Here is a 27,890-nt window from a genome sequence, read left to right as displayed (position 1 = left end):
GTCAGCCCCGGTGTTTAGGAAAGAGGCTGGTGGGTTGAGCAGCCCCTATTTATTTATTTGTTAAGATAGGATTTTACTATGTAGCACAGGCTTGCATTAAACTAGGGAGCCTCTTGCTTCTGTCTTCTGAGTGATAGGATTACGGGTGTGTGCTACTGTGTCTGGCTAGCAGAGAGTTTGTCATAAACTCTCATGACGACTCCCTTGAAAGTTGCTTTACTGAATCTTATGACCTTTCTGAAGGGCTCTGCTGCCTTCACTTCTGGCCAGTGTTAGAACCCCTAGGTCCTAGCTATATAAGGTAGAGTCTGGACAGCTGGTCCCCATCCTAAGTGGTCAGTCTCATGTCCTAGAATGTGACCTGAGCATCAAGGCTTTGCAGAACATCCCTAGTGACTCTAGTTGCATAGCCAAGGTGGAAAACCACAGTTTTTGTTCGATCTGGCATCTCTTGGGACATAATTTCGGATCTAGACTAAGGATACTGCCTAAAGGCTTAAGGCATAGGACTAACTATGTTTTTATATTTATACTGGAATGCAGAATGTCTACCAGGGTTTTCTGTCCAGAGGATGAATGATGGGGCCTTTAACTACTAATTCCTGCCCTTATTGGTTGCCTAAGCAGGATTTTATGGTTTCTGAGAAGGCCTTGAGGCAAAAAGACCTCAGAGCATGCTGTGCAGCACTGACTATCAGCTGAGCTGGAACTTTTTTGGAGAGCTCTGAGGTGACTATGATACAGAGGGCAGCCTGTTAGTATTCAGAAGTGTCTGCATTTCAGTATTTACATAGAATCTTAACACCCCATTCTTAAAGTTAAGTGTACTTCTAAGCCTTTGGGGGCTTCTCAGTAAATATTAGCTGGAAAATACTGGTTGTAAGAATAAAGTTTTTCTAAAGTAGTGTGAGAAATACCTCTTTTCAGTTTTATGTTTTTAGTCTGATAGAGTAGCTCTTAGGAAGGTTAAAAGTCAAACAAAATCTTGGGAAGCCCTTTTGCTTTCTGAGTTCCTACTTGATTCTTACTGATTCAGGAACTAGGAGGTGGCCTAGAGAAGCCCATTCAAGATTTTGGTCCAAGCTGTGTGCAGCTGAGGCCCTCAGTGGGTCGGGCACCCTTCCAGCCCTTCTAAGTACACATGAGATAATGCTGAGGCTCCAGGTAATGCTTCAACTTTGTGAAGTGTATGGTCTGTCTTATCCTTTTTTCTTTTAGATAGGGAATCATGTGTTGCTTCAGCTGGCCTTGAATGCCAAGGCTCAAATGATCCTCCTGTCCCAGTCTCCTGGGAAGCTGGGACTACAGCTGTTTACCAGTATTCCTGACTCTTAGTTGCTTCATCTTACATGTAGCTTTAAGGAGCATTGTGTGAGGGATGCTGTACATTAGTTAACTTTTCTCATTTGACCAAATACTTGGCAATAAGCAACTTTAAGAGAAGAAGGGTTTATTTTGGCTTACTGTTTAAGAAATGATAATAGTCCATCATGGTGGGCACAGTGGCGGAGAGTGAGGTGGTTGGTTATATTATATCTATATTCAGGAAGCAGAGAGAGGACAGGAAGTATGAACCCTGCTAAGGAAACTTCATGCTCATGTCCAGTGAGCCACTTTCTCCAACTAGTTCCCACCACAAGGCCCACTCTCAGATGGGAATCAAATGTTCAAACTTTACCAGACATTGTTTGGCCTCAGAGGCTTTCTGGGGCCTTGGCACATGCCTCCATGACCCCTTCACACTTGAGTCTTTCATTCCTGCAAAACCTGTACTGTGCTATGTGGATATTACCAGGTTCTGTTGCCAGCTTGAGAGGTAGCCTGGGGCTATGGCTGTGGTGGCTTTCGCATGCTCTGCTGCCGGGGGTTCGAACCAGTGACCCCCGGGCAGTGATGATTGGGGATAAGTAAGCACGCGTTCGCCAGCCCACGCTGCCACAGTACCAGGGACACTCAGACGCAACAGGGAGTCTAGTCAAGCAGGGACTCATTTTTTGCAGGTGTTACAGAGCTTGTAAAGGCATCTGGAATTCCTCCCCCCATCCCTAGGGTGTAGCTTAAGGATAGTCACATGCTGATCATGCACTTCTCAGCAGTGCGGAAGTATTTTTCAGACTTTCAAAGCAAACCAGGCTGTGCCCCCAGTAACTAACTTCCTTTCGGACCTATGCAAGGTGGGGCCTTTAGGTCCCCACACTCTGCTGGTTGTTTTTGAGTACTCTTCAGTGGTAGTCTTAGTTTATGCTCTCTCCTTTCAAATAAATTTGCATTTTGACAAGATGGAATTTTCGAGGGCAGGACCTTTCTTGCCCTTAGGATCCTTTCCTATTTTCCTAGGGCAGAGCACAGTTCCTCTTTAATGGTGTTACTCTCTTTAACAATTACAGCTGCTTTCTTAGCAGCTACCTTGTGTGCAACTTTAAATTCACTCACTATTTTCCTCACTAAACCGCCTACTTTTTACATCTTTTTGCTCCATTTGTTGCTCTCTTATTATAGAGCTGGATAAGAACAGTGAGCAGAAAGTGTAGCTACAGCTCAGTTGATAGAGTGCTTGCCTAGTGTGCACAAAGCCCTGAGTTCAATTTCCCAATATCACATAAAACTGGGCACTGTAGCACATGCTGTAATCCTAGATCTCTGGAGGTAAAGGCAGAAGGATAAGAAGTTCAGAGCCAGTCTTGGCTATGTGAAACCCTGTCTCAAAAAATAAGAACCAAACCAGACCAAACCCAGTGAACAACCAAACCAAACCAAACCAAAAGCAGTGAGCAGTAACATGATATCCTGAATGCCTGGAATCTCCTCTGGCAAATATAGTTCATTACTTTTGAAGTCCATCTCACTTTACTTTTCAGGGCATGGGCAGAATGAAGCCAGATTCTTTGCCAGAAAATAACACAAATGGCCAGGTGTGGTGGTGCATGCCTTTAGTCCCAGTTCTTGGGAAGCAGAGGCAGGCAAGATCCCTGTGAATATGAGACCAACCTGGTCTACAGAGCAAGTTCCAGGCCAGTCAGGCTGCATAGTGAGACCCTTTCTCAAACAAAACAAAAAAACCCAAAACAAAGCCATAGATGGTCTCTAACCTAGTTCTCTGTAGAGTTCTTACTCCCTTCTGAAATCCTCTAAGTTAGGTTGCCACTATCTACATTTCTTTCAGAATTCTGGTCCTCTAAACTCCCATCAGGATTTCCCATTTTAAACTTTGCTTGTAGCCTATTAATACTTCTTTAGCCCATATTTCTAAAGTCCTCCACATTCTCTCAAGGCAATTTCAAAGGCCTACAAACCACATGACCAGGTTTATCACAGCAATAGTCCCACTCCTCAGTATCAGTTCTCTGTTAGTTTCTTTTCTTGTTGCTATGACCAAATACTTAAGAAGGAGGGACTTTATAGGAGGCATTATTTTTGCCTGCAGTTTAAGAAGGGATAGTGTCTATGATGGAGGTCAAGGCATGGAGGCAGGAGGATAAAGAGGATAAGGTTACATTGTATTTGCAGTTAGGAAACAGAAGACAGGAAGTCGGTCCATGCTAAGAAACCTCAAAGCATGTGTTCAACGATTCACTTTCTCCAGCAGGCCCTACTGAAGGACCCACTCCCAGCAGTGAGCCAGGTCTTCAAACACATGAGTCTATGGGAGAAGTTTCACATTCAAATAACAACAGATACTCCGTGTGTTACCAGTGTTCTGTCACTGTGACAAAATACTTGAGAACATTTTGCTTTCTCAAAAAAGGTTTACTTTGACTCACAGTTTGGGAGGTACAGTTTATGGTCTGTAGGTTTGTTGTTTTGGGGCATGTAGTGTGGCAACACATCATAAGGTGTGTGAGACAGAGGAAGCAAAAAGAAGAGGAGGAGGGTCTGGGGTCCTAATAGCTCCTTCAAGGGCATGTCTCCAGTGATCTAACTTCCTTCCATTAGGCTTCACTTCCTAAAAGTTCCATCAGCAACACACACTAAGGGCCAAGCTTCCATCACATGGACCTTTGAGAGGACATTCAAGATCTAAACTATAGCGCCCACACAAAGCAGCCTTTGGGCCCCACTGTGGATGGAATGCTCTTCATTTGAGTTTGTGGATATGAGGAACCGCGTCAAACCTGTTTTAATATGAAGCAGAAGAAATGGAGACACAAAGGAAATGTTTGGAGCCTGCAGAACTCTATGAGAAAGCTGGATATGATTGAAACTAACAAGGAAATGGTAGGCCCTTGCTGGGTGGAATTTACTTCTTCCTCCTCCTCCTCCTCTTCTTCTTCTTCTTCTTTTACTGTGTGTGACCCATACCTGGTAACCCACTAAGGTTAGAGGTATTGTCTGTGGTCATACAGACAATACTTGAGATTATGGAAAAGTAATGGGCAGAGTAGAGTTTTAGGCAGTATTTATCTTAAAAGCGTTCAAAACTACTGGATGTTCTCTATTTCCTAATAAAGAAGAAATGCTATTCTTGTCTCCGTTTTGTTTCTTATTGTTTTATTTTGCTTTCATAGCATACTGCCAACAGAGTGGGTGCATGTTCTACAGCACACATAGGGAGGTCAGAGAACAATGTTGTGGAGTCAGTTTTCTCCTTTCACCTTTATATGGCTTCAGGGGATCAAACTCAGATCACCAGGGGCAAATGCCTTTACCTGCTGAGCTATATTGCCAGCCCATTGCTAGGTGGAATTTAGAAGTTGTAAAGGCTCTCACATGGGTTTCGAGTCTAAATGACAGTGAGACTTGGAGGAGAGAGAGGTGCTTGGGGGCAAGTGCTGGTTTACTTAAGAAAAAAAAATTGCTAGCATGCCTGAGACTTCTTGAAGCAAAAATGGTATCAGCTGTATTTGGGCTCTTGGAAAGCCTACTGTAACCAAATTGCATTCTACTTAATGTACTGAAGAATAATTAGCAAATTCATAAAGTAGCTTTCTTTGAAATATTAAAGTATACTAATTTGTGAAAGTAGTTGTTGAGTTTGACTTTTGAGCGTGAGATAAGAATACTCTAAAAATTAAAGCAACTTGTAAAATCCAAATAAGTATTTTTTAGTGGTTTATAATTAATGAAAGAGGACAAATGACATGCTTTTAAAAAATTAGACACTAACCCATAAACTGCTAATTAGCTTTTTCTTTCTAGAAAATAGCTCTGTCATAGAAATTCCTCAAAATTTCTATTTTTAAGTGAAATTAGGAAGATGTTATGGAGAAATTTGTAACTTTAAAATTAAACTTTGATTTTTGAAAAAATGAAGTAATTATACCTGAAGGAAGGTGATGTTAAATAGCAGACTGTGGTTATTAACAAATCATATGTGAGGGCAAACAGTTTATGTTTCACAGCTTTATAGCCACTCACCTGACCCGTACAATCATGAAAAGGAAAAGCTTGGTCATGCCCATCAGAAACTAGTTCAAGCTCACATGGCATGGCTATGAGGTAAGAGAGTTGGGCTCTAACAAGACATCTCAGGTTAGACTACCTCAAATTTCTTCTCCTTGAACTTTTCTCATTTTTAAGATGTTCTGTCTAAACAGCATCTCAACATTGCTTAATCCAGTGACACTCAGTCTTCCAAGATTCACCTGCTCCAAAAAGTTTTCATGTCCTTCCCATTTGATCACAGGAATGGTTGAGTTCACTGTATAGATGTAGGTGCCGATATGTTTGCGTGATCTTTGTGATGGCTGGGTAAGGCTGGCCAGAGGCCCTCAGCATCTGTTTGCAGAGCTGTTTTCAGCTCACTTCTGAGCTGTGTTGCTCCAAGCCACAGTCAGGGCAGGCACACTGGCCTGCCCCCAGCACCTTTGCATCTCATTATTGGCAACACTACTTGTATTTGACAGGCTGGAAAACAATATTGAGTAATAGCTTAATGAGACTCTTCAGCTTTATATACACACAAATAAAAGTTTCTTATTGCATTAAAAGAACCTCCTGTTCTGAGCATCAATCAGTATTAATGGCCTTCTTTTAGTGAGGTTACATTATTATTTTAAAAAGTAACAATGACTTAGAAAATGAATGTTTATGCCTCATGCTTTTGCATTTCATTTTAGTATATAATTTAAATACCAAGGTATATTGAAGAATTCTTTAGTTATTAGAATGTTTACTATGTTATGATACCATATTTCAGTTTAATTTCAATAATGACAAAACAAGAACTCAGAATTTTAGGGTCTATAATAATCTAGGAAATGAGCATCTAGTGAGGATGTTTCCAATTCAGTATCCTTGCTTTTCAAACAAGGTCATGAACTCTGGTAAATTAATCTAGATACAAATAGCTTTGATTACCACAGAATTTATGTGATGATGATAGTAGACTAATGAGCTAATCCATTAGCAACCCACTCCAACTACTGATGCCCTCGCCCAATTGCTTTTTCTGCCTGTGTTAGTTTTCTTGTTTCTTGTAGTTTGTGCAATAATTTCTGTTTATCACAAGGGTTAGTCTGTTTTAATTATGGTAATTTTTCGAAGATACTTATCTTTATGACTTTGTGCTATAGAAAACTTCAAACCCACATAAGAGGATAATATAACACATTGCCATCATCCTATATCAGCGATTACCAGCTGTCCAAAATGAACATTTGTAGATGTCCCTGTGTATAGCAGGGCAGTAAACACTGATGATTGAGATCCAACTAAAGAGAAGAATGGGTAGAGTATGTGGTCCCAGGGAAATGGGAGCGACCCTGAGAGAATATGTCATTGGATGGCTATGTTCCCATATTTGATGACATTTAGTTTGTGTCAGTAGTCATCTTCATCTGTAAATACTGCTTATTTGTGTTTTGTGGGCTAGCATGGAAGCATCTAAACCTCTAAAGACCTGGATACTTTTAGTCTCTCATGAAGATTTTATTTATGGTCTGGTAACTTTTACAGTTAGGTCTTTGTTCTGGAAATTTTAGGTTCTAGATTCTCTGAATGAATATACCTTTACTGGGATTAGCTTAAGAAATACTAGCGGCTACAACAAATTAACTTGGAAATCTCAGTGGCTTAACACAGTGAAAATTCATCTCATCACTGTACTACCCGGCTTAAATTTAAAAGGTATTAGACCTGTTCCTTAAAGGGCTCTGGTACTAGTTTTCCAAAATGTACTTATGGGAGTCTCCTTCATCTGCTTATCCAAGAATCCAGCTCCCTTCAGAGTGGATCATCAAGCCTTCCTGCTAGGGGACTGGAAAGACAGGCACCTACCTCATCAGCTCTTAACATCACCTCTGTTCATGCTTCCTGTGACTCTTTCACTCCAGACAATGGAGGCTGGAAATATTGAGGGGCATTCACTTGGATGTTTGGAAGGGGGGACTCTGTGTCTGCTCTTTGAGCTTTCAAGGCTCAGAGCCCTGCAGCCCCCAACAACACACAACACGCACCTAGACACTAGAGGTCTTTAGTTCAGCAGGGAATGAGAGGGTTGGAATTAAGTTTAAACTACCACATTTGAGTACCTTCATTAATTGTGGCTGTGTTAGAAAGGCATTTCAAAGTACATTCTAGAAAACTGACATCAAAGTCCTTCAAGGAATGGGTTTATTCTCATTTAAATTTATGGCAGTATTTATTTTTTGTTGCTTTAAAATAAATTTTGTTTTAAAACCTTTCTTATTTTGAAATAATTTTAGCTGTGCAAAAAATTTGCAAAAAACATACACAGAGTACCTGTGTGCCTTCACTTGACGTCACTTTATGTTTGCTTGTCCCATAACTGTGGTATGATGGTCTCAACTAGGAAAGTAGCATGGGCCAGACATCTCTAGATCTTATTGGAATTTTGTCAAACTGAAGTCATGGTCAGGTTCCTGTTGTATTCTCCTCTACCCTAAGTGGTGCTTCTTTGGTCACAGGCTTGCTTTCTTTACACAAGCACAAAATGCATTGAGAATCTTGCTCAGCTGCCTGTAGCCAGGAATTGACCTCTCTCATGAATTTGTATGAAACTGCTGCTCTGTTGGCAGTGTTAGGAAAACAAAACAACAACAGAAACAAAACAGGGGATCAAGAATAGCCTTTCTTATTTATTAGGAAAAAGACAAAGAACATCCAGTAGTTTTGAAGACTTTTAAGATAAATATTGCCTAAAACTCTGCTCTGCCCACTACTTTTCCATAATCTCAAACTGTGTATGGCCACAGACAATACCTTTTACCTTAATGGGTTACCAGATAAGGTTCCAGGCGAGAGGAGAGGCATGAGCTGTGCATTGTGTTCTGGGAAAGTTAATTATGATGATGAGAAGAGGTTTTAAATGCATGGAAATTTGTTTGATATTTAAACCTTGAAGTAACTGTGAATATTTGTAAAAATATTTTAACACTGAACTTTTTCTAAAAATTGTTTTATTGAATTTTTGTGTATTTCATACAGCACATCTTAATCAATCGTAATCATCTTTATGCCCCCTTCCCCACTGGCACCCTCTCATAGCACCCCCTCTGGAAGTCATACATTCTGTCATTTGTGTTAAGGCTTATTGTGTCAAGTTAGTGTCCCCAGATGTTCTTCAGTGCAGGTTCATCTATTGAGGTCTAATCAGCCTATCTAGAGCCCTTTGCTTTAGGAAGGTCAGTTTTTCCTTACCCAGTAGTAATCAGATGCTGAGATTGGGGTCTATAGTCCATTTCTCCAGTTCTGTGTTGGGTTTTTGTCTGCTTGAGTTTGCATGGAACTTGTACATGCTGACACCACTGCTGTAGATTCATATAAGCAGGATCCCAGGAGCTTGTAGGACTCTGTTTCCATATGGTCATGCACATCCTCCCTGGCTCTTACAGTCTTTCTGCCCCTCTTCTGCAATGGTCTCTGAGCCCTGGGTGAGTGAAGTTTAATAAAGAAGTCTTGTCCAAAACCCAGCATTCTGAAGGCTCTTAATCTCCATGCTTTGGCCATTTGTGACCTTCTGTGTTCTTGGCCCTCTGTTGCAAGAGGGAGCTTCATTAATGAGAACTGAGAAATTCATTAGTGTCCTCTTTCCCCCGGTTCTGTGGTCCATGAGCCTTAGGTTGTAGAGGTTACATTGTAGATGTGCCACTTAGGCTTGGGTAATTCATAGTCAATGTCTGTCAGTGACCAGTTGTGGTACTCTGTAATAGTCTCTGTCTGGTACAAAAGAAGATTCTTTGATGAGTGGTGACTGGGATATTTGTCTATAAATATAAGGATACATATTTTTTTACATAGTAAGAAATTACATTAGTCTATGGATGTGACAGTCTTGGGGTTTTCTCTTAAGATCTGTGACCTCTCCAGCCATGTGTATTTGGCTATGTTTATAGTACCACACTTAAGTTTACTCCCATTGTGTGGGCTTTTAGTCCAGTTAGGTAGCTGTTGATTACCCCCAAGATAAAAGTGCCACTACTGCACCAGTGTTGTATGCTGTGCTGGTCATTGATGTGGTTATTTGGTTTTGAAGCTGGTGTTGGACCATCGATTGATGTTTTCACTTGGTACTTTCATAGTGCTCTTCAAAGCTATGAGAGCTAGCCTTCAGGGGAAGTGGCTTCCAGGTCAGTTCCAGCTCCATTACTCCAAATGCTGTGTCCAGAGTTCAGCAGTAGGGTCTTACCTTCAGGTTCTGTGAGGCAATAAAGAGCTGTGGCGATAGCCTGTATAATTTGGGGGGGTCTCTTAGACCACCCTGACCAACAACTCAAAGGAAGGTTTCTCCTGTCTCGCACTGTTTCTTGTTATGTAGCCTTTAGTTATACACGTAGACTCATATAGAGATACTGTCTGTGTAATTTGTCATTAGGTTGTTGGACTAATATAATTCTCTGTTTTTTTTTTTAATTAGCCATTATTTATCTCTCCTCTCTCCCTGTCTAACCCTTCCACTATGACTTCTCCATTTAGTGTCCCCATTTTCCCCATTTCCCAGTCTCCTATGTACCCACTTCCACCTCTCTTGAGCTCCTTCTTTCCCTTTATCCCTAAAGTTCCTTGTATAACCCTCCGTCCCCCTCCTATTTAAATACCACTATTTTTATCCATTTCTCCCTTAGTAACACCTGTCTCCTATTCTCTCTCAGGTTCCTTCTTTCCCTTTCCCTTCTTAGTTCCTTTTCATTATCCTGGTTCCTGCAGTTACATCTGGATACATACTCACATATAAGGATTTGGTGCTAGGATCCACATGTCCACATATAAGGGAGAACATACATTGTTTGTTTTTCTGAGTCTGTAGTATTTCACTTAGTATAACAGTTTTCAATTTCTATCCATTTACCTGCAAATTTCATGATTTTGTCTTTCTTTACTGCTGAGTAGAACTTCATTGTATAAATGTACTTAAAAATTAAAAAAATTATTGAGTTTATTGAGTATATTTCATATAATAGATTTTAATGAAATTTAGACTCACTCCCCCATTCATGCCCCTTTCTTGGCCCCAACACTGGATTTCAGGTATCCTATCATATATGTTAAGTTCTATCTGGTCAAGCATTTGTACCCAAATGTCCCTGAGTGTAACTTCATCTACTAGAGTCTAGTCAGCTTATCTAAAGTCACTCCCTTAAAGAAGATCTATTCTCCCTCACCCCACAGTAATTAGTTGCAATAGTTCCTCAGCTAGGGTTGGGGCCTGCTGCCCATCGCCTCAGTACTTTGCTGGGTTTTTCTCTGATTGAGTCGGCATGGGTCTGTGCATGCTGTTACTATTATTACAAGATCATAGAGACTGAAAGCCTCTATTTCCTTATGTTCATACACCAACCCTGGCTCTTACAATCTTTCTGCCCCCTCTTTCACAATGGTCCCTGAACCATGGGTGGGTGAGGTTTAATATAGGTGTCCTTTCCAGGGACACATACTCTGCAGTCTCTTATTCTCTAAAACTTGGCCAGTTGTGACCTGTGTGTATGAGTTGCACTCTGTTGTATGAGGAAGCTTCACTGGTGAGAGTTGAGGGATGGATTAGTATTCTCTCTACCCCCTGTTTCACTATGTTCCATGAGCCTTAGGTGTAGAGATTCCATTGTAGATGTGTCACCCAGGGCTGGGCATCTCTCAGACATGTATTTTCTATGTGTGACCAGTTGTGGAGCTCTGTAATAGTCTCCATCTCTTGAAAAAATAAGCTTCTTTGATGAGTAGTATACAGTATACTTGTCTCTAAATATAAGGATCCACATTTATCATACAGTAAGAAATTTAATTTGTTTAGAGATATGACAGAGATAGGGTTTTTCTCTAGGCCCATGCATTTCTGTCTGCAAATTGCTACAGGAGAAGCAGGCATTTCTAGCTCATTTTAACGTGTGTGTGTGTGTGTGTGTGTGTGTGTGTGCGCGCGCGCGCGCGCGTGTGTGTGTGTGTGTGTGTGTGATGGCAGTCTCTTTCCACAGAAGATACATTCTAAACTCCTAGTAGATTCTTGAAACAAGGTATAGTACGAAACCCTAGCTGGACACAGTGATATGCTTGTAATCCTATCACTTGGAGGCAGAGGCAGACAAGCAGAGAGGCAGAGACAGGAAGATTTTGATTTCAAGCCAACCTGGGCTTTATATAGTAAGATCCTTTCACCCCCATCCCCTCCCCAACAAAACAAACAAAAAGTCCTGGTAGAAATCAAGCCCTGTATAGTACATACTATATTTTTCTTTTGTATGTACAATGTGACTATGTTGTCAAAAGAATGATTCATATCCCAGGCAGCCTGGGATTTCATCATGCTAGATTAGAACAGCATACAATTTAAAACTTATGAACTATTTCTTTCTGGAATTTTCCATTGGCTATTTTTGGACTGCAGCTGACAATGGGTAACTAAAACCAAGAGAAACAGAACCATGGATAAGGAAGAACTGTGGGTACATGTGTGTGCATATGCATGCATATACACCCAGAGATGTGCATGTATACTGGAGAGAAGAGATAACATGTATAAGTGTGGCTGGTCCAAGGTGAGAGATGAGCTGTACAAGGAAGCAGGATGGGCAAATGAAGTGTCTTCTTTATTGCTGGGCAACAGAATACCTCAAAACTTAGTAACTGCAGAGCATGAGGAATCCAGGAGCAGCTGGTAGGCATTTGTGGATCAAAGTCTCAATGAGGATGCTGTCAGGGTGTCAGCCAGGGCAACAGTCATTGGAAGTCTCGACCAGGGCTGGAGTGTCCTCTTCCAGGGCTGCCATTCACTGAGATGGCCAGGCGACACTGGCTGTTGGCAGGAGGCCTCAGTGTCCTTCACACTGCTTCTCTAGGGCTGCTGGAGCATCCCAGGACAAGCCACCAGGGCTTCTCCATGGTAAGAGCAAGGAGAAAGTAGTGCTACTCTTGTGACCTCAGAAATGAGTAGGCTGTCATTCCTGGGGTGTCCCGTGGCTGCCTAGGCCATCACTGTGCATGGTGGTAAGGCAGGGGGACTACGTAAAAGCATAAACACTGGAGTCAAACACCCTCATGGAAGCCAACACCACAGCATGGTCCTGAGTCTGCAGACAGATCTGTATGACTGTGCCTGGGGTCTAGGTTACAGGCTTTGTCTACCACTTTAAACACTTTGTGTTTTATCTTTACAGTCTTGGGGAGCCATGGGAGGATTTTTTTGCAGGAAAATTGCATGCTTACTTTGCATTTTCATCCACACTCAGAGAGGTGGGAGGCAAGTGTGTGACCAAGGGCTTGTGTGTGGGGTCTGTTTAGAGGCCTGCAGCTTTACCCAGCCTAGGCATCTGGAGTGGGCTAGAGCCTCCCAGTGCCTCAACTCCCACATCCCCCTCCCTCTTAGGAAACCCAGAATGCAGGGTAGGGGTTAGTGACTTAATAAACAAGCCATTTCCAAAGTATGCTTGGGGAGGGAGCTGATGGGGGAGCCATTATACCATGGAAAGTAAATACTATCACTGTTATTTGTAGCTTATTTTCTAAAGATTTTATGTTTTAGATCTGATATCCAGTATCATTAAGTGTAAATGCCACAGAAGATAGACTGTTTATAAGTAAGTGAATGTGTATCACTGGGATCATGCATACCAATAACGTATGACACCACTGAATTTGAGAAGCTGCTGAGGGAGATGGGGCAAGGGGGAGTTGGCAGTTGTGCTCAGTGTCTGCTTCCATGACTGGCTGGTCCTCCAGTGGAGGACATGAGTACCAGTCAGCTTGCTGTCACTGTGACAGAATTACTTGGATATAAAGAGAAAGGGTTATTTTGGCTCATGGTAACTCTATGGTGGCACAGCATCATGATGGAGCACATGCTGGCGAAGCTGCACAGGACATCAGTCCCAGGAAGTAAAAGAGACAGGAAGGGGCTGGGAGGTGCTGGGCTCCCAAGACCCCCTTCAAGGACATTCCCCCAGTGACCCAACTTCATTCTACTATGCCCCATCACCCAAAGGTTCCACCTCTCAGTAGCACCGCACCATGGACTGCAGACCAAGCCTTCAACATGGGCTTTTGGGAGACAGGCAAGCTCCAGTTTGTAATACCCTGATGCCTCTAGCAACAGTCCTTGGCAGACTGAAGCCGGAGTGTGCTCACCTGGTGCCATGGTGGCAGCCACTTTTGAGGACAGCCATCCTCTGATTGTGGAGTCAGAGCTGCATTCCCAGGAGGCTCAGAAGCATGTGATTCTGCCGTGGCAGCCTAGCTGTTTCTGTGGGTTGTGTAGAAGGGTTGTTACACACAAAAGGCTGTTGCAGACTCCCCGACAGTGTCAAGGCAGGACTTGAGGGGCTAGGAAGGAGCCTGCTGTTGTCTTTACCCACTATGCTCTCACTTAAGTCATCAGGCCTCGGAACAAACCGTGTTCCAAGGAGAGACTGGCCTGCTCACCTCAGCTACATTTCCATTACATGGCATGCTGAGCCAAAAATGCAGAAAGTAGCTGGGGTAACAGTGTGAAATGTTCTTAGCATTTGGGACAGCTGTTCTTGAAGAGTAGTAGTCTGTCATGTCTGATGAAGTACCCATGCTTTGCAGCCTTGTTTGCAAGGGTTACTTTGTAATCTGAAATTTTACAAAATGAACTATGTCAGTTTTTATAACCTTCACAGTAACTGTGAATGTCTCACAAAAGGATTCCCGTGGTCTGTTGGTTTAGTTTTACAATGTTTTGTGTGTTACTTTTTTAAAGTGTACATTTTTAAAACATCTTATTTTGAAATAATAATTTTAGACACGGAAAGGTTGCAAAACTGTAATAAAAAGTTCCTGTACAATCTCCACTTCATTTTCCCTAAAGTTCACATCTTTCATGAGCGTAAATCTGGTCTTTAACTCTTCTACATTTTCCCAGCTGTCCCACTAATATCTTTTTTTCTGCTTCAGAATCCAAACCAGACCTCAACACTGCATTTGTCATGTCTCTTTGATCACTTCCAACTTGGGACAGAGCCTGGACCCTATGCTATATTTTTGAAAATGTATAAATCTGAGATTGTTGAACTCCTTGGAACATAATTTTATTTCCTTCTCAAATTTCCCATGTCTACAGTGATGCCTCGGCTTCTTCTGCAGGATATTTTGGTTACATGCTTGGCCCATGAATCTCACAAAGCTCATGGTAGCTGCTGTTGTAATGAGGGCTGGGTTTTGGTCATTGGTGTACCACAGCATTCTGCCCTCACTCATAGGGAGTTCATCCTGGGCATCTTACATGGCACCTATGGTAAAGGCTTTGCTTGCTCAAATTCAGGTTTCCAAATGTAGGTGTTGAGAGGGAAGAGCCCTCCAACTGTACCAAGGGAGCACCTGTTTTCAGTCTCAGGATGATCTGCTGCAGGAGAGGAGCTGGTGTGTTATTTTCTTGCACAGATGCCTGATGCTCACACTGGTATAGATTGAACATGAGAAACTCAAATTCCAAGTTGTCCAGGTTTGTGCACAGTAAGCCCATTGCCTCACTGCCTACAGAGTGACCTTTCCAAGGCTCCTGGAGTGCTCTAGAAATATATTCAAGGCTTGGGGGCATTTGTGTCTTCAAAGACAATGGCAAAGAGTTCCTGTCTTTCTGGAACTGATACTGAGTATCTTGGATATAAATGTGCAGTGGTGGCAGGTCAGTGCCCAATGAGGAGGGCTGTTTTACTTTAGAGGTTTTCTAATTTTTTTGAGATAAGGGCTCACTCTGTTGCCCAGGCTGACCTGAAACTCACTTTGTAGTTCAGGCTGACCTTGGAGTCTTGGTGATCCTCTTGCCTCAGCCTCTCTAGTTCTGGGATTACAGGCATGTGCTACTATGCCTGGCTTCTAGAGTTTTCTATAAACAGTTTCTTGAATTCTGGAACTGTACCTGACTTTTTGAGTTTTTTTTTTTGTCTTTTTGAGACAGGGTTTCCCTGTAGCCCCAGCTGATCTGGAACTCACTATGTAGACCAGGCTGGCCTTGAACTCACAGAGATCCACTGGCCTTTGCCTCCTGAGTGCTGGGATTAAAGGTGTGTGCCACCATGCCTGGCGACTCTTTGAGTATTTACCTCCAGTTTCTCAGTATGCATTTGTGTATGTGCCCTCCTGTGCTACTGTGCTACACACACACACACACACACACACACACACACACACACACACACACACGATGAAGTTTTCCCAGGGCTGAGAGATTTTTCTGGAATGTGAGACTTTAAGTGCTGAAACCTGGATGGTTCCAGACAAACTAAGATGTGTTTGTTTAACATGAAGAAGAACTATTTGGGCCAGAAAGTGAAGACAATCAGGCCTGAAAGGCTCCTTGTGCAGTTTCTAACCACAGTCCTCTACTATTTGCTTGTGTCCTTCTTTAAAAACATCCTCAGCATTACTAATATTTTATTATCCTTCTCTGACCAACCCTCTTCCTACATTTTGCTGGGGAATTTTGAAGTAATTTCCTGATATCCCTATGTCCTCCAATTTCTTTAATTATCGTTGTTATTTTGTGTGTGTGTGTGTGTGTGTGCGTACGCGCGCGCACGCATATGCCTTGGTACATGTGTGGAGGCCAGAGGACAACTGTGGAGTCACTTCTGTCCCTTCCACCTTACATAAGTTGTAGGGATTGAATTCAGGTCGCCAGGCTTGTGCAGCAAAGTAACCCGATGAGCCATTTTGCTGGCCCTCTTCCAATTTCTTTACATTTGATTTTTTAGAAAAGCAAACCTGTATTTTGAGGTAGTTTTAGGTCTATGGGACTGTTGCCAACAATACAGAGAGTTCCTGTACACCCTTCATCCACCCTCTCCCACTGTTCCTATCTTCTACTTTTATAGCACACTGTCAAAAGTCAGAAATGGGCATTGCATATGTTATTAGTAATTAAGCAGGACTTGGATTTCACTAGTCTTTCCATTGTGTCCTCTTTTGTTCCAGAACCCATTCTGGGGGACCACAGAGCATTTCATTGTCTAGAACAATTTCTCAGTCTGTCCTTCTTTTTCAGGCTTTGATAGTCTTGAGTACTGGCCAGACACTCTGTACGGTATCTTAAGATTTTCTTGTAATTGCACAAGGTTCTAGGCTTTGGAGAGGCGCACCACAAACGTGGAATGTTACTTTCACTTCCTCCTGACATCCCTGGTATGTTAACCCTGATCACCTGGTGCTTGTTAGCCTGGTCTCTCCACTGTGAAGTCACAATTTTTCTCTTTCCCTATTCTGCCACTGAGACTCAGTCGCTAATCACAAAGGGATTGGGAGGAGAAATAACTATATATTAGTGGTAAGGCTGCAGGATACTCAAATGAGCTTGATTTTCAAATAAATAATGACTAATTAATATTATTTACTTTTTTGGTGCTAGGACCTCTCATAAGCTAGGTAAGTGCTTACCCACTGAGCCATACCCCTAGCCCAACAATGAATAATTTTTTAGTGCATATTCTCTGTAATATTTGAACTTTAGGTTCTGGGCACCCTGTATTTTGTTATATATCACCATCTTGATTATTTGCAATTTTTCTGTGGGAAGCTTCATCTCTTCCGCTCGAGGTTTGAGTTCGAGTCTGGTTTTGTTATGGTTTCCTTCCTACTTTCTGTCATCCTTCACCAGAGTTTGATAGGCTCTAGCAATGGTACTTTGTCTACTTAATTTTCTTTTAAAGCAACATGGAAAATAGTCTTGTTTGCTTTCAAAAAGGAATTAGTTTGTGTGTTTTAATCAAAGGATTTTTTTTTCATTACATGCGCCAAAAAACACATTATTTTCAACTCTTATAAATGAAACCCAAAGTTGAAGAAAATGAGATTTGTGCCGAATTTCCAAGTGCGATCGTGGGTGGGGAAAAGCAGAAAGACACTGCTGATTCCTTAAGCAGCCCTGGAGGCTACAGTAGCTAGCGAACGGATTCCCACAAACTTGGCAGTGTGAAGCACTTGTGATTGCTTAAGATCCCCGACTTCTAGCAGGTGTGAGAGAATTCTGAGTGGGTGTGGAAATGAAGGAGGGTTAGGGGTGGAGGATGGAATGCCAAAGGGATCCGAGTAGTTTGCTTTTAAAAGAAAACCAGACCCTTTGTTTCCTGGAAGTGCACCTAGCCCATCAGATGCTGTTGCTTTTCATTAAAGCAGCAATTTTGCAGTCATGATTACCTCGGGTGTTTTGTTCTCAGCAGCTGGTACCCATCAAATCAGGGCCTGCTTTTCATCACCAGCAGGTGTTCCAGAAAAGCAGTAGGGACAGCAGAGCTCAAAGATGGCTCAGTTCTTTCTGGAGGAGAGTCTGCACTGTCACAGGGTTCCTGGTGAACCACTCCAGAGCTGAGGGCTTGCTGATGGGGCCAGATAGAGATGAGGTTTGCCGACCTTCCTTCTTACCAGTTCACTTGAGAGAGGGTAGAACTGGAAGGGACACATGCCAGTTGAAGCTGGAAACCTGCCTGGCACCCATAGGCCTTTTATTAGTTTGTTGCTCCAAAGAGGTCATTTGTGTTTTGCTCTTGCCACACGTTCAAGCAGTTCTTATCGATTGTGACCTGGTCTGTCTGCCTCACTTACACTCATCATGGGCTTCTGCATTAAAGACTTCAGTCACTTGTCATTTCCAACTCCAGGTCTCCACAGAAAGCCTCCAGCATGCCCCAGGGTGCTGGCACCCTTTGATTCCAGTGCCTGTCCTTTCTCCTCAGGACTCTCTGCCTCTGCCTTGGGCTCTCTCTTTGTTGTCACATCTCCAACATTGGCATATTGCTTAATATGGGGAAGTTCTTTGTCAGATACATGGAGAATAAATACATACCTACCTACCTCAGGTTAGAATACTTGTGTGTCCCAAAATGAAATGCTTATAAGCACAGAGATGCGCATGGCAGCTCATTACAATAGCTGTACCTACCTACAGTGGAGTTAATAAATTGAGTCTGAGGCTGCCAATTTCTTTTCCATAAGAAAACAAGAGGCATTGCTTTTAGCACAGCTTCCGGAAGGTGTTATAAATGTCTGTGTTTAGGTCTTGTAATGCTCTTGAACAGAACAATATATGTTTGTCCGTGTGTTTAGATTTTTAAGATACCAGATGTCTGTAGTACCAGTTTTTATTGTCTATTTTTGAATTCTCTTTTGAATGCTAACACATTCTGGAATATTGCTATAGAAATGAGTGCTGAGTGCTACCTGATTATAGGCTATAGTTTGGCAAGCAGTTTTGAATTTTCTTGAATTTCTGTTTATGAGATGCCAGTGTGTCAAGTATGCAAATTGTAAACAGCGAAGCCAGCTCCTGACAATTCTAGAAAAGAGGAGTTGTGTTTTCTGTGAGGATTTTGGAGTGTAAATGTGACCCTGGAGAATGGCAGCTGTTTTTTGGGGGTGGGCAAGAGCTGAGTTTAGGGGCAGTGGCATCGTTTGTCAGCAGACCCATACACATGGGCAAGCCTCATCCTGAATGCAGCCACAGAGGACTCATGGTAGGGACTACTGCTGGCTGTCAGGGGATAGAAGCCAAGGTCTCCAGAAATTTGAGGTGTCTCCCTTGGCCAGCTCCCTTCAGTGTTCAGAGCCACAGGAGACTTGTGGGCAAAGCCAGCTGAACTCTTCTTACTCAGACCACAGTCTGGGTTGAGCTACTTACTCTTCTTTCATGAAGAAAAGCCAGTCGACTTCACCTGCCCTTTCTAGATTGTTCTGCTTCTCAGCTTTTTATACCTGCATGTGAAGTTATCAGGAGGTTTTCTTTTCAGCTTTAATGCTATAGAATCAAACATTTTTGCAGCTGTGGCCCCCTTGTTTTCAGGTATCTGCTTCCCTTTGTTCTGGCTAACAATCTCTCTGAGTTGTAGCCTCCCTTTAGTGTATCTGTGGGAAGCATAGCTTCAAGTCAGGGAGGGGGACTTCACAGAGCACTCGTTTCCAAACTATTACAGGGGACCCTTGGTAGACATATACTTGGACACCAGTGGACAGCATGAGTTGCTTTTTGATGTGGAGGTTGGGGGTAGCGATGTGCCAGAGGGCTCAGATTCACATCTTTGTGGGGTGTATCACAATGGGACTTTTCCAGGGCCACTCCTGATGGGCCCTTGATCACAATGTGTAAACCACAGTTCTGGAGTCAGTTGTTCATGGGCATGTTGGTGAAGGGGCTGTCCTCTGTGCTGCCTCATGCTCTCCCTCATATCCCACCACTTCCTCCAGCCAGCTGTCTCTGCTTAAAGGAAAGCCATTCTTGGTGTTCTGCTGAATCCTCTTTTCCTGTTGGCTCAGACTCCTGGAGTCTACCCCACTTTCTTAGTTTCATCTTTTTCAAGGCTTATTTGTCCACATCTTGGTAATCATAAATATAACTTTGGAAACAAATACTGAATGAGCTCTTCCTCCACAGGGCCTGCTTTTAGTGCTCTGTTCAACCCTCACCAAGTTTCTGAATGGTAGGTACACATGACCCACATTTTCCAGTTTTGGTGTCAGTGCTGAAGATAAGGCCCTGTCACTTCAAACAAGAGTTATTCTAATTGCTCCAATGGGTCTGCATGCTAAGAGGTTCTGGTTATACTGTGTTTTGCATACCATGGCCTACTTGATATGCCTCAACCACTTTGATCACAGCAGTCTCCCTGCAAGTCCTTGCTGGCACCATAACTGTAGAGCAAAGATCAAACTTGACCACATCCAGGATGCTGTCTCCAGGGCAACCCCCCACTCCTTCCTTGTGGGCATCGTTAGCAGTCAGCATATACACATGCCTGTCCTTGTCTTGAGTCTGCATACTTACCTTTTCACCTGCATGGCTGCTCATTTGTGCACCTTCCTCCTGGCCCACCCTCTGTGATCATGGCTGTGTCTCCACTTTTAGAGATGAATGGCAGATGTAGCCAAACATGGGTACTGCTGATGTAAACAGCTGTTTGTCAACACTGTTGTCTTGAAATGTAGGGCTTTCCATTTGACTTCTCAAGAGCACATCCCTCATTCTGCAGTTAAATTATGGACTCCTTGAGACAAGAGCCAAATCTTAAACATACCAGTGCATAGAGCGAGCATTGACAAATATTTGTTTTCCATTAGCGTTCTAAAGAAAGTTTTTACGCATGATAAAGAAGCTTTGTGTTGCTGGCATGAGAATATGGTACGAGTAATTCTCTTGTTCTACTCCGATCTTGTTCCCTCATGGATCCATGAGAGCCTTGCTCAGAACTAACCAAGCAAAACAAAGAAGCCAGTGGAATGAAACCTCTTGTTTCTGTATGTCGGGGCAGTGACATCATTGTTGTTATCAGTGCTGTCTATTAATAGAAAAATGTCTGCAGTGCTGGTATATTCATAATAATTTTGTATCATTTCTTTCAGTGTTACTCACGTGGGTCAGTTCTGCAGATTTTTAAGTGTGCTGGCCGTGGAGCTGAGGTTGACAACCTCATGGGAGTGGGAACTGAGAGGTGCATTGTTCCTCCTCAGGCAGTGTTCCTTGAGACAGTCTGCCCTGTGTAAATGCACTTAACCTGCAGAGTGCATGGGTTTGAATAGCTAGGTAGTAAAGGATGGGGGCAGAGGCTGCTTCATGGACTGTCGCAGTCTGAGGGCTCCCTTCTCTTTCTCTTGCATTTGCTTTCATCTGAGACCTTGGCCTTATTGCAGTTTAACATTTGTTCTCCTATGTTAGCAGCTTGTTTGAAAGCATTTCAGCGAGGGAATGTTTAAAACCTAGCAATTGTAAAGCTTCTGGGGTCATGCAGAGGTTTTAATTGATCCCTGTGATGAACGTCACACTCTCTGGCAAGGGCCTCCTTTTCATTATTTCTCAAGGCCCTTATTCCGACCACAAGTACAGAGCAGCTTAATGTTTCTGGCTGGTTGTGCTCTGAGTTATGTTGCTTTTTTAAAGCATTGACTTCATAACCTAGAGATGAAGCCAGAGTAAGCTGGATAACTTATTCCTGTGCTATTTATTGCATAAGGCATTAAAACAGCACCAGCATGGTCATCTGTTTTGCTTCTCATAGGCACTGTCATCACTTTATTTGGCTGTTGTTAGAACAGATGTTTTAAAGGGATTATTTTGGCCTGACCATATTTGCTCACTTTCTGATGACTGGCAGAATGTTTAATTAATTAATTTTTTTTAAAAGGAGGGAAGCTTTATTTTGGCTCATGGTTTCAGAGGGTTCAGTTCATCATGATGGGCAGAGCATGATGGATCAGAGCACTTAACCTTATTTATGATGGTCAGGATGGAGAGAGAGAGAGAGAGAGAGAGAGAGAGAGAGAGAGAGAGAGAGAGAGAGAGAGAATATGAATACAGGGAGGGAAGGGGCCAGGATGAGACATAGCCCAGGAGGATACACCCCAGTGACCTACTTCCTCTAAATGGATCCCCCCTCCCAAATACCATCATATTATGACTTTATCAATGGATTGATCTCTTCACGAAGCAGAGTCCCCCAAGATCCAATCACTTCTAAAAGCACATTAGTTGGCAATGCCATTCCAATGCATATATCTATCTATCTATCTATCTATATATATATTTTTTTTAAAGAGTTGTGTGTTGTGCATGTAGAGCAGCTCATTCATTGGCCCCTACCAGACCCAATCATGGAGAGAGACAATGGGATTTCTGGGGAAGAGGTTTGAGCACAGGAACCCTGAAACTTGGAAAGCTGGGCTTGGTTTACAACCAATAAAACATTTAATATCAACTAAAATATCAAGCTGCCTTAAAAGATGGCTGTTAAGTAGTTTACCTAATAGCCAAGTTATCATTGTTTCAAAAGTAAGCAAATTCCAAAAGAAAACTGTGAATATGTTTAGAGAGAGCGTGTGAACCAATTATGGTCCTGTGACTTCAATATCTTTGTAAAGTCCTGAACTGACTTCAGACTTGGGCATTCATTTATCACACCATAGCCAGTGTCCTAGTGTTAAATGGCTAGTTTGGTCTGAGTTTAGGCATTCATAGAAAAGCATATCCATACTGTTGTAGTTTTGTTTCTGTTGCTCTGATAAGATAGCCTGTTCAAAAGCAACTGAGGGGGAGGAAAGGGCTTATTTGGCTTACAATTCCAGGTTACAGTCCATCATTGAGGGGAAGTCAGGATAGCAAGTCAAGTCCTGTCACATCCATAGCTAAGAGCAGAGAGAAACAGATGCACTTCTGCTGCAGGCTTGCTAGCTTCTATGTTCAGCTAGCTTTTTTACTCGTATACAGTTCAAGGCCCTACCTAGGAATGGTGCTGTGAACAGTGGGATGAACCAGTTAACAAGCAAGAAGTCTCCTACAGACATGACTACAGGACAATCTGATCTAGATAATTCTTTGAGACTGTTTTCTCAGGTGATTCTAGGGTATGGCAAGATGACCAAAACTATCACACATATAACTTTAAGAAACAGATTTATTTCCATGCAAGAGTTGAAATATACTTCCCAAATGGCCATTTCATAACAGTGCTTGTAAGGTAATATTGTAACTTGCAGAAGGTTTAGACTCAGAGAAATTTATTAAGTGTGAAAGGATTATTTTAAAGGTCTTTATTCTTTTTATGTTTATTTTTTTTTGAGACAGAGTCTCACTATATAGCTTTGGCTGTCTTGGAACTTGTTATATAGACCAGGCTGGCCTTGAACTCACAGAGATCCATCTGCCTCTGCCACCTGAGTGCTGGGATCAAAGGCATATGCCACCATACCTGGCAGTTTATTCTTATGCTATTTGAATAATTTCATATCTCTGTTTGGAAATTTGAATAGAGATGGGGTTCTTGATTAAACCAAAAGCAGATACCCCCTTAGTTGACTAAACATCACTATTGGAAGTGGCTGTGTTGAATTCTCAGGAGTCCAGAAAATTGCCTCTTAGTTAATTGCTATATGAGCTGATTTGGGGCTGCACCAGGATGATTGTACAGAAAATGCTTGTTATAGTAAGTCAGACAGATGCTGTTAGATTTATAACTAGACTCCCCAGGTCTAAAAGTCTCTTTCTTCCAAGCCAAAAAGTGAGCATGCTTTCTCACCCGGCTGGGTCCTGCCTTGTTCCTGCCATCTTGCATAGTGAGCACAGCTTTCAGTTGGAGCATAACAAGCATTCAATAACTGTCTGTTAAGTTAATGAATTTTGGAAAGAGTTAACTGACCAGATGTGATTTGTCCATAGTGGATCGCTTATTGATGGAGTGCCATCTGGTTTCCAAGGTCTCATTGTTATCTGTGAATGTTGACTGATAGCCTGGCTCTTCAACCTGTCTGGGATGTTCAAGTCTAACTTGAAGTTCTAAGGTTTTCTTGGCTCTCAATGTGATTTGTTTTTTTTTTTTTTTTTTTCTTTGATGTCTTAAACCATTTGAGATCAATTGGTCAGTTTTTAAAATTTTTTATTTTGTACCTACATAACACCTTATAGTTAATAAGGTTAATAAAATATCTAACCTTTTTGCTATGAAAAATGCTACAGATCAAACCACATGGCTGAATGCATCTATGAATTATACTTTCTTTTGTGTCTGCTATGCATTTTTGCATTTTACTGAGGGAGTGGGTGGGAGGGACTTAATTCTTACCAGGTTCCCTGGTCTTCTGTAACATAAAGGGAATGGTCTATAGTGATGGAGAGCTTTCTGGTCAAGTTTATGCTTCTTGACCTTTTTAGTTATCCTAGTTGATTAGAAAAATGAAAGTGTGATTTCTTTGGAATACTGTCACTCATCATCCTCAAAAGAGCTTTAATTTGTAAAGTCTCTTCGTATCTAAAATGACGTTAAACTTAATCCTTACAGAATGGGGATGGGTGGGTGGTACTTCTGTTCTGCCTTGGAATAAGCACTGATACAGGGTTAGCTTGATGGCTTCTCAGCAAAGCATCCCACTGAGCCACTGGCAGTGTTTATCTAATTAGATTACTCCATTAAAAAACGTTTGTCCTCTGGACTGAGGATGTAAGCTCAGTCAATAGAGTGCTTGGCTAGCTTGTACAAGGCCCTGAGTTCGATCCCCAGAACTCCATAAAACTAGGCAAAGTGGTACATACCAGGAGGTGGAAGCAGAAGGATCAAAATTTCAAGAGCACCCTCAGATACATACAAGTTTTAGACCAGACTGAGCTACATGAGATCCTGCTTAAAAAAATGTGAGTTTGTACTCAAAATGAGAGAAAACTGTACATTAAGATTTTTTTTTCATTTAGAATTCACAGTTAAAAGCTTAGTTATGTTTATTCTATTTTGCTGGAAAGCATTTCAGATTCACTTTTTTAAAAATATTGACAATAAAAGGGGGAAAGATGCCCAATTTTCCTTCTTAGGTTACCAAAAAATCAGGTTTGTGATTTTTCCTTGTGATTGCTTTGCTAAATTTCTGTTCTTTCATGAAGATTTATATCAGAGATAATTTGGTAATTTTTTTTCCCACTTTCTAACAACACAAGGATATAAATATAAATAGAAACTGTTGCCACTGGAAGACTCAAAGCAGTAATTGTTTTATTGACTGGAAGCCTGGCTGTCTTGAGTCCCAGTAGGTGCTTTCAGTATTTAGAGTAACTGAAAACCCTGAGATCATTACTGAAAGTTTATGATTTGGAAAAAACAAAAAAGGAGGGGGTAGAGTACGGAATGGAAAAAATGCTGTTTAAATTACAAACTGCTTGTAGCAGTTCCATAGGGAGGGCCATTAAACCAGGTCACTTCAAATGTGGCCATAATATTGAGAGTTAAAAATAATTGATTTTTGAGAGGATGTCAAGAATAAATCTCAGGGGAAAAAAAAAAAAAACCAAATGAACTTAAAATTGCGTCAAAGGGACTGTGGGCAAAACTTGGTTTCAAGTGTTCCTCTGTGGAAGGTTCTGTGGGTTTGCCTCCATTCTGGGGACACACATGATATTGTAACCCTGATTAGTACCCAGTGCCTCTGCTGACAAGGTCCTATGCTGGCCGTGTTTCCCTTGCTTTGTCCAGTTAGTTACCACCAGCTGCCTTGGAAGTCAGTTGGCCTCCTAGGAGTTGCAAAGGAGCCTACACTGTGGTGATAGAAACCTGCTGCCTCTTCTTCCAGGTACTCCAGGCCAAGCTCTCTGAGTGCTTGTGCAGAGACCCACCCCCAGCCTCTCTGCAGTCATTGCTGAAGACTCCTGCTTCTGGAAGTGTGTTCTGTGGTCACATGGGTCTTTACTATAGATCAGCTGAAGCTGCTGCATAGCGTGGTACCCCAAACTTAACCCAAAGTTCAACACCACAGTCAGTGTTTCTCGCACAGTTTCTGTGGGTTAGGAATTTGAAGCATTTCACTGGGTGGCTCTGACTGGGGGTCTCATGAGAGTACAATCAAGGTGTTGGTTTGGGGCCATGGTCTGCTGACGTTTTGATCTGCTGAAACTGCTTCCAAAGTGGCCCACTCAAAAGGCTGAAAAACTGTGCTGTGGGCAGGGGACCTTGGTTTCTTGCCATGTGAACTTTTCCATGGGCTGTTCAAATACCTTACAACATGGCAGTTGGTTTCCCCTACAAACTTGGCCTCAGAAGCTATACAATGTAACTTTTGTACTTTTTTGTTGGCTATTCTAAGCAGTCCTATTTATTATGACTCCATGAGGTTGTGAATAGGAGATCCAATGGAGACCGCTGGAAGTGCCACGCTCTTCCAAGTATCTTTCAGCTGGTAAAGTCTAAGTCTGTCCTATCATTGTCCCATGACAAGGTTGGGGATGAAAAACTGCTGCCAAGTATGGGCACTCTGTAATGAGGTATATTTGGAGAGCTTGCAGAGTTTGATTCTTGGTGAATGCATGCTGGAAGCATTCTATTCAAATCTGTTTTCTCTTTAAAGCAGTGATAATACTTGACATTGTTTTTACAAAAAAGAAAATAAGATTGCCTTTAATCCTACCTTTCACAATACCAAAATGCTTCAATCTTTTACTGGGTAGTCCTTTTTTCCTATGTCTACATATAGTATATAAGCCCTTCTGTACTTATGTTTGTGTTTACCAAATCAGATCCCATTTTGCTGCTTTATAATCCTTTGTACCATCATGGGCAGTTAAGGTACCAAAGAACAGACTATTCTACAGAGAGAACGATTAAAAGAGCACTGGTAATCACAAAGGAGGTGGTAGGACAGGAAGTAAGGAGAAGCAGAGGATGGTAGAACAAAAAGGAGGAATCAGCACATGGCTCCAGTGTGGCTCTCCACTGGGGGAAGGGGAAGCACATGTCTCATCCAAAAGGTAAACCAGTGGCCCTGGTAAAAAGAGACTGGTGATCCTACCCACAGGACAAGTCTACAGGTTTGGCAGGCTTTGAATTCACTTGAGGATTCTGGTGAGACAGTGCCTCTTTTGGCATGGTGGGTCAACAGTGGGGAGGAGCTCTGTTTTCTCACTCTATGTGTGGTGGAGGGTTGTTGACTGGGAGTCATCTTGAGAGGGAAGTTATTGTTTAAGAATGAGCTACCCTGTAGACTTGATAACAAGGAATAATTGCAAGGAGTCTGAGATCAACTTGCTAAAACCCTGGGGTGGGAGACAGTCTTGGGAGGCAGTTGTGGAGAGTGGCAGGACAAAATGCTCAGTCAGTTGGAGACTCAACTCTGGCAGTGAAGGGTCTGGTGGGTAGTAGCCTTACCCTGAGTGACTAGGAGCTGAATCCATCACCTGAGGATAACCATGGAATCTCAGCTCTGAGACAGAGGTTGGCAGGTGGCCCAGGCCACTCTGGAGCCTCCTATTTGTTAAGATTCACTACTGGTGGGAGAGCATTTGACTTCTGCAGCCTCATCTTCAGCAGGGTGTTTAATGCTAAGTGGGCTCTGAAAGCATAGAGCCTCATCTACTTGTACAGATGCCTGTACTGTGTTTGCTTGCCCCTGCCCCCCATTCCTAGTATACTTAAGAGACACCCCTGATTAGAACATTAGCCACCTTGCAGAATGTGAACTGACAAGTCTTGGGAATGTGAGAGAACCTGCCCAGTTCCCAGACTGAAGACCTAAGTGTTGACAACAAAAGCTTCTGGCCTGCAAAGAGGGGAAGTTCCTAAAAGGAAGACAGCTCAGTTGAACATCTGACACTGGTCCAGTCTGGGCTCAGCAGGTGTCTAAATGTCAGGAAAGACAAGACTTAAACGGATTCAGACTTAAACTGACCCCACCCCTTTGCCTCTACCTAGCAGACTTAATTTTAGAGGAACTTTTTCGAAGTCACTCCAACACTTCATCTTTCCCCCCTTTACTTTTTTACTATGCTTTTAGCAGAATTTTAGCTTTATTTTTTAGACAATTTGTTATGTTTTTATTTTTAAATTCCACTTATTATATTTATCTAATTTTATTGTCAATTTTCCTTTATTGAGCAATTAAAAATTCAAAATCCCTTGCTCTTTTTCTCTTTATAACATTGTTCTCTGTTCTCTTTTTCCTTTATTTAACCTTGCTTCTCTTTTCCCTGCCCCTTTCATTTATTTTATTCATTTATTAGTTTTACATTTACACTAAATAAAAAATTTTTATACTAAATA

The sequence above is a fragment of the Nannospalax galili genome, unplaced genomic scaffold, assembly GCF_000622305.1.
Source record: "Nannospalax galili isolate Female #2095 unplaced genomic scaffold, S.galili_v1.0 scaffold510, whole genome shotgun sequence".
NCBI lineage: Eukaryota > Metazoa > Chordata > Mammalia > Rodentia > Spalacidae > Nannospalax > Nannospalax galili.
The sequence above is the reverse complement of the archived record's forward strand: the minus strand, read 5'-3'. Positions refer to the sequence as shown.